Source organism: Passer domesticus, chromosome 1 (genome assembly GCF_036417665.1).
Source record: "Passer domesticus isolate bPasDom1 chromosome 1, bPasDom1.hap1, whole genome shotgun sequence".
NCBI classification, from domain to species: Eukaryota; Metazoa; Chordata; class Aves; order Passeriformes; family Passeridae; genus Passer; species Passer domesticus.
In genome coordinates, this window is record NC_087474.1 from 32,323,634 (window position 1) to 32,332,278 (window position 8,645).

Sequence of the window (8,645 nt, forward strand, 5' to 3'; positions counted from 1 at the left end):
TTTAGTGACTTTCCACAAATGTGTCTCAAAAGGCTGATTTTTACCTTCCTTTCAAACCTCTTCTTCCTTCCTGTCTTCCCACCTTCCCCGCCTGTCTTCTTTCACTTAGCTTTCATTCTTTCATTTTTCCACTCCATTTCTCTTCCTTACATAATTTTTTCCTCCGCTGTCTTGTATTGAAAACCAGAAACAAAAATAAATACAAAAGAAAAATACAAATTTACCAAGTTGAAGGAAAGTTGGGTGTAAATCCCAAACTGCTTTGTTACTATTTGTGAAAACTGACATTTGAAAAAACAATTAAATGTCTTTTCTGTTTTAAATAATCTGTATCTATTTTATCTATTTTCTACATCTCTAGAAAATATGCTTTTTTGGTAGAAGATGATTTATTCAAACTCCAGCTCTGAGAAGCTTATACAGCATCTCCCTCTCCTTACAAAATTTTAAAGACAATAGATCTGGATAAGTCATGACACTAATAAATTGTCTGCAATTTACTTAGGAAAGATTTTTGTGGTTTGATAATTTTTAAGGACTCTGATACAAGATTGACCTGATTTGTGGGAAAATCAGACAGTTTTGGCCCTGGGCACCAGAGTACTCCTTCCAAGTTGAAAAGCTAATAAACCAGTTGGTGAAGTTCACTTTATATGCACAGGGTGAGGGTGGCATTGGATGTTTCACCCATAGAGGCAAAAAGGAACTCATTCAGTTCTGTGCAGATGTGAAAAGTTTTCCATTAACTGAATTTTAATACTTAAAAGGTGACTCTTATTCTAAAACTTGCTGGAGAGGATATTAAAGAACAATTTTTAAAAAGAAACAAGAAAAAAAAAGGAGGGGAAAGGGGTGGTTTCAGTTGTTTTAGAAGGAAAAGTCATATTTCTTGACTTTCTTGAGGAATTAATTTGAGACTTCTGGTTTCCAGGCAGCAGTATGAGCATGGAACGTAGCTTTGCCCATCATCTCAGGAGTCAAACATCCTGAGTTGCCCTAGCAGAGAGTAAATGTTGCTCTTCTCTTACCTGGTGCAGTAAATGTTGCTCTTCTCTCAATCCCAAAAAGCAGAAAAGATCAGCCAAGTAAAGATCACCAAACTTTTTTGGCAGTGTTGTGCCCAAACCACATGAGCTTTCAAGGTTAAACAAGGAACAGAAAGGGAAATTTGCAAGTAGTTTTTCACTGTTTTGGTAGCTGGGTGAGGCTTATTGGCTGTTTTAGACAGAAATGCAATAATATAGAAGCTCTGGGACTGTGAGGAAGAAAAGTCTTCCTGGCACATAGTGAGCAAAAGTGAGAGACAGAGAGGATTAATTGCAAGGGGAAAAATATAATATGAAGAAGTATGACCAAAATTATAAATGGTAATGAGTCAGGACATGAAGTAACTAGCTTTTATTTAAACCCATGGTTTAAGAAAGGGGCTATAATCTGCTGGAGGTGTCATCATTTCAATGGAAATGTAAAACCAGAATCAGGATTTCTTACTTTCACTAAATGCTGAACATTTTTTACATACATTCTGACCTCAGGGATCTTTATCCAGGCATGCTTGTCAAACTCCAGGTTAGGTCTCCATATGCTACTTCCCTATAGTATGCCACTTTCCTACAACTCATCCCATCCTTTCACTTAAACCGCTTGTTCCCAAAAGTATTGTGATGTAGCCATTGTGGCAGCACACAATCTCAAATTAGTATCAGATGATAAGCAAGACACCTGCTGCACACTCTGGCCCTGTACTTATCTCAGTCTCAGTAGGGACCCATCCAGACACCTACATGCACACAAATTATTTTAGGTAATCAAAGGTGCCATCTCAAGCACAATACCACCCTGTCTATGCATCTACACTTAGGGTCATTCATATCACACAGATATAGCAAGATGCCATGAAAGCCCAGCATAAAAAGAGCCACCCAGGTGCTGCCATCACAGCCCTGATCAAGGTAAGCCTACAGCTGGGGAAGGGGACAAAGTATAAAAGAAGATACTAGGAGGAAAGACACCTCACTTTGCCTTGCATAGGGCTGAGGCTGAAATGGCCTTGAGTAGTTATTACCCAGTAGTTCAAGTTGATTTGTTCTGCCTGTGAGTTTTGATTTGGAAATGCAGCAAGCCTGAGGAAAAGGCTATGAAATGACCTGTAGTTGGGACTTATATTTTTGCTTCCCCAATGGATGTGCCTGCATACCTGCTTGCAGTGTAATAGTGCAATAAATTGAGTGCATATCTATATCCACAAAGGGTCAAACTCTGCTCAGAATTACACCCGTGTAAATCCTCAGTAACTCCACTGGCCTCACCGGAGTTATTTGGCACAGATTTACACTTATGTAACTGAGAGCTGGTTTTAAGCTACAGTATGAAAAGTGTTTCACCTTCAGGGTAAAAAAATGCTACTAATGTCAGTTGCTGTTACATTTAAAATAACCAGAAGGAATTTCACCTGGATGGGATCCATCCACAATCCATGACATTTGCATGAACCTTTTCCCCTAATTTCTGGTGTGCATGGATACATGTCAAGTTTTAATTCACAGCGCATCCATGCCTTTTGTTTTGGAGGGACTATTATGCCTTAGATCAATCATCAGGAAAAGGTGTCTATATTGATAACACATTTGCCTCTGAGATGCTACAGGATATTCCAAGCCAGATTTCCTTTGAAGCCAGGCACCACTTTTATTATCAAAGCATGAAAAATAGCTCGCATCCATGACATCAAAATGCAGCCAGCGCACAACTCTGAGGGCTAAAATGAGACTCCGGTTACATCACGTAAACCCAGAGGAGTTGTGGGCACTTTTGCTCCCATTCCTGGGGTGCAGCTGTCCTGCCTCAGCAGGGTTTGCCCCTGGGGCTGCCCTGCTGCCCGTGTGACACAGCCGTGTCACCCTTCGGGCACAGGCGGGCGGGCACGCTCTGACCCACGGGCACACAGCTAAGGAGGGTGTCAGGGTCAAAAAACGCAGGCTGTCAATTGTGACCTTTTGTATTCATCGATCCCAAATTGAGCTGAATTCCTTTAAAGTATCTGAGCCACCAGTGATGATGTCAGAAGGGTTCAGGCACTAGGGATTCGAGGACTAATTTTCCTGAGGTCTCCCTGCTTCATTCTGGCTCCATGCTGGAGTAGAGAGGGAATGGTTTGACACTCCTTCCTGCCAAACAGCTAAATTTCATTAAAATACAACACAAAGGTATGTGAGTTTGCTTTGCAACCCTATTAGAGCTTACAGAGCAGTTAGTTAGAAATACAAACTTTGTTCTTTGAATAACCTCAGCTTGAACTGAGTCCTGGAAGGACTATCTTTGAGTTAAGGTAATACAAAGCAATAAAGCTTCCTGAGAACAGAAGACTGCCAAAGTTTAAGTGGTATATTTTATGATCTGGATTATTGTCCATTGGGGAGCTCAGATGAAAACACAGACTCATTTCATTTAGGTCTCTAGTTGTGATTTGAACCATGATCCAAATTTCCAATAAAAATACTCAAAGAGAAAAGCTAGTGCTTTATCCACTGCATACCAAGACTTGCTGGCCCTTTCCTAAAAAATCACAGTAATCCAAGGTCAAATAATACATGTGCAATGACTCAAACACTCCACAGAATTTCAGCTTCCACCATTTCTTCTCTTTCAGTAGTGCAAACCACATACAAAAGGATACAGGGTACATCAGATGTGATAGCAACAATTATGCAAATCCTCTGCAACAATATGAACAAGAAAAACATCTCTATAGAAAGGCAGCATTTCTACAAATGATTTTGTGCAATAAATCTTCACAATTTCTTGGGCTCATCCTGACAAGCAGTTGGTAGCATGACCATATTCCATTCTGTCAGATAAGGCACAAAAGTACAAGTGCACAGACGTGTACCAAGCATATCTGTGTCTGCATCTCGGGAAGATAATCATATTAACAAGTGATCAAAACTATGTTTATTGTTTTCTCCTCAAGGGAATGAGATTCAAATGGTTTCTTTGAGCAGCATGGGAACAAAAAAAAAATCTCTAAATAAATCTCTAAATAAAATTGACTACAACCAGCTACATTCTCTCATGCAAGATGACAAATGGTCTGACTTTTCTGAAAGGTCATTAGTCAAACTCAATTTTAAAATATTCAATTCAGGGGGAAAATCTCTAGATGAAAGCCAAAGTTCTACAGAGAACTCAAGAAAAAAAAACTCTACCAACATGGTTTTTGTTACTTATCCCTATAAAAAACCCTTAACTGTGGGCTATATTAAAGTCAGGAGAAAACAACTATTCTTTGCTTTGACAAGCCAAATGAATTAAAGTCTGTCTTTGCACTTAGACAACACAGAAATGCAGCAGAACACATACATTGTTCTAAAGGATAATCAAAGGTAGCTTGAAATACAGAAATACTCAGAAATACAGTGCAGAAAATCCACAGAATGGAGAAGCAGCAGTTTCTTCTCTCGACACAGCACCTTACAATGCAATAGGGAGAAGAACTGGCTGTCCCATAAATTTTTTTTTCATTTCTACCAAAATGTTAATGGCTTGAATTGGTCAGAGCTTACAGGTCCTGCACTGGTTTTATGGCTGCTCTCCATTTGTGGCAGTGGGTAAAAAATGTTTCATGAGAAAGCAAAATGTTTCACAAATGTTCTCTTTCCATTTCAGGCAGAAGATTACTTCCACTGTTCTCCCTCTTTGCATGCTTGCAAGTAATGTTGTGCTGGAACACTGATCCAGACACACTCCCAGAATCACAATATCTCAGATTCAGTGTCCTGCTTGACGACATCCTCAGTGATTTGTACGAAGTGGAATTGCCTGCACAGGAGAAACCAGGAAATGCTCTTTCCCCACTGCTTGAGTTATGAGATCCCACACCTCTCTAAAGTGCCAGAAAAGCCCTCTGGATTATGGAGAACTCTGGATTTCCCTCCCTCTCATGTTTTGCCCTGAAATTCAGGTCTGAATCTGAAGTCTCTCTGTGACAGCCAAAAGAGGGACATATTTGCAAATCATCACTGTCTGTCCCAAAATGCACTCTACTTTGTCAAAAAAATACAAGACTTCCTGTGTCTGAGATTTGTTACCCAACAGTTATTATTTTGTTTTCCTGTCATGACTGGAAAGCTGGCCCCTGAAAAACAGTGATAAATACACAGTAAAAAAATACTATGCTAATGGAAGTTTTAACTGAATAGAATTTGTGCATCTATATTACATCATGGAATCTATAGCCTACAGGGCAAATGCCTTGAAATCTGCACCAACAATTGGTTTGATATCAAAAATTGGAAATAATTTGACTCAGCAATATCAGAATTTTCACAGCATTTTGCCTAACGGTGTCTACAATCTATTTTTCAGCTAATACTCCTGACTACATGCATAGCTCCAATAGAATGGGAATATAAAAGGGCCTCAAGTCTGAGCCTTTGGATTGCCCCTCATCTTTGAATCACTCTCACTATTGCACCTGGATTAATAAGAATTAAATTAGTCCATTCTACCAAAAATCAAAGAAGATTATTTTGCATAGGAAATAGGTGCCATCAAGTGAAAAAAATGCACTTGCTCATTTTGAATATGAGCTGCATTATTTCAATGTGACTACTTTTTGTCAAGATTTTTGGCCACTGGTTCTGCATGAACACAGAAAATCATTATTCATAATTTTTACTTTTCATTCTCCCATCTCTGTTACTTAAGTAAGAAGGCAAAACCATGCTATCTGGCCCATCACAGGTAATAAATAAAGAAAAGTTAATGAGAAAACCTCTTGTCTGAAAATTATTGATTCAAATTTTATGGCAAAATATTGAATACAGCCATGGCTGATAGGACTGGTCGGTTCATGGAGGATTCTCTCAAGCTGCACAGTTTTATTAAAATAAGTATGACTAACAATTTGTCTATAAAAATATATTAAAACTGCCAGATTTATAAAAGTCAGACAAATCCTCCATTTTTCTTTTCACAAACTCTCTAAATCCCTTTGCGGAAGATCCCAGACCTCAGCTGCATTCCTCAAGGATTTACAGGGCACCAGAGGAACAGCAATCTGCTGCAAATGAATATGTGCTTTCAAAAGTACATGGAGGCTTTTCCAGCTTTTCACGTACTTCCCTCAGGTTAATCTTCCTGAAGGCACTGGATGTATTTGCAGGGCCAGTTTTAATCACTGCTCCACTCTGCCCCTTCACAGCACATCCATTGTGTCCTCCTGATGGGAATAACTGCCCTGCAACTAGAGGTGAAAGGAACAGTGGCTGGAATATTGGAGGGAGCCCACAAAATCAGGGAGAAACCCCCACAGATACTTAACAAGATTTACTTCTCTTGCAATAATATGAGCTGGGACTGTGGATCACATTCTGATCTCAGTTACTGTGGTCTCAGTCTGAATTACCAGCACTGGTTTCAGCAGAGCCTCCCAGGATTTAAGGCCTGATCCAAAGATTGCCACTGATTTGTGCTGATTGTGTAACAGATGGTTATTCCAGCATAAGAATTTATCCTAGAAAAAGTTAACAGTGCTTTTATCAACACTGCATTAGGAAATGCTTTGTACTAACATGCAGGACACTTAATAAGGTTTACTGTTTTCCCTTTTCTGCTTGTTTGGTCCGTGTTTAAGTCCTGTTCCAATTCTAATTACAAATACAGATAAGCAAATTTTATTCACCCTATGTGCTATTTTCCCTTCATTTGCTGTAATATTTTTAAGATATAAACAAAAAGAAAAATGCTACACAAAAAGCAAGAAAAAAGGCTACAGCAAAAATGCATCACTACAGAATGAACACTGGACAAAAATTACTTTCTTCTTTTCATTTCACTCTGTGTTTCATCTGGGATAAGTTATTCTTCATATTACATGCAATGTATTTTTTTAATTTTCTGGTCAGAAATTAAAATGTCTTCAGGCGTGGATGCTGAGGAAAAAAATATGGTTAATATGTTGTCAAGATTTGCCATGCTAAGTAAAAATAACGGTGTTGTTGTATAGAAATGTTTAGTTGAATATTTTCATAGATACCAGGATAAGCTGGTTCAGGATAACAGGATCCACCTGTTTTGCCAATATCTCAGTATGAATTAGATTAGCAGGATATGATTTATTTGGGTCAATAGGAAAAGATCTTCTCAGTTGTCTTGGAGATTTGAAAAAATAAAAAGGCCACTGCCGTATTTTGCTCTACAGGTTCTGAAGAAATCTCCACACTCTTCTGAAACAATGTTTTAAATAAGAAAAAGCTGCAAGCTGCAAGAATCTTTCTTGCTCTTCCCTCTTCTGTCTCTGTACATGAGTGGTCTCCAGTAGCATTGACAGCCAAAAGAAAAGATGATCAAATATTTTTCTAGAGGGAAAATTTTGACAAGCACAAAGGAAAAAAAAAAAAAACATAGGTTGGGTTTTTCCTTTTAAAAATTCAGGAAATAAATAATAATTTTAAAAACCCAAACAAAAAGTAACATTCAGCAGCTGTTTGCTTTCAAAAAAAATTTGTTTCTCACACAAATAAGTTTTGACTGAGTTTTTCTTCTCTTTACAAAAATGTTGAAACTTTCCCAAAAGAAGGAAGCTTTCACAGATGATGTAAAAACCAACTTTGCTGGTGAAAACCAGTTTTATAAAAATGTCAGTGAGGCCGTAGGCAGGGCGAGGAAGCAAGCAGCAGTGGGATTTTCTGGAAGGGCAGTGCAGGCACTGCAGGGGCAGGCTGTGCTGTCAGACCTTTGCGTGCCCTGAGTGCTCATCAGCTCTCCCCACCCTCCCACTGCCCCTGCTAACACTGCCACCTCAGCCTGACTTCAGGAAGGCTCACTGTGAGCTCCTGCCTTGTCTAGCAGCCTTGGCAAGAGGTTTGCAAGAGCTTAAGGTGGCTTTTGGGGCAATTCATCATGGAGTTTTAGCAGCAGAGCGCTAGATGTCAGCGCAGGAAAATGAGGCCACGTTGGTGCTAGGGGAAGATCAGGCAGTGTGGAAGACACAGTGAACACAGCATCAGTGATGAACACGAATATACAGACCAGGAACAACAGAGTGAGGAGGTATGGGGAGGGCACAGGAATTTCCACTTTGTTTGACCATTTACCCTGCCTTAGGTGATGTTTGGGATGGGTGGGGAGAGGAGCAGAAGAGCTCACTCCTTCAGTTCCCTCATGTGACACATAAATATGGCAAACGTTATGCTTCTGAATGATCAAATAAATAAATAAATAGAAAATTTCTTTCATGGTTTGGCCAGGCAGAGATTGGACTCCCCCCAACCAAAACAGACCTCCCTCTCCCACCACAATACCTGGAAAATGAAGCACTTTTAAAGCCCCACATACTGAGTATACCTTTCTTATGTTACAGGCTGCTGCCTTCTTCCACCCAACACATGGTAAGGATTATATTTAAATAAAGATTTAACACTCATAAATGGTTTCTTTTAATATTGCTGTAAAGTAATGGATCTTTTATGGGCAAATTTAAATGTCATTCCCCAATGTACAGCTGCGCCAAACAGTATGGGAGCGTTTTATGCAGCCATAACCAAGGAGGCACGTTGGCCAGCAGTGCCTGTGGGCAGAGTGTGGATTTTATTAGCCAATATGAGCTGATGACCCGTGAGCAGAGTCAGTTTTTGCATCTTGTA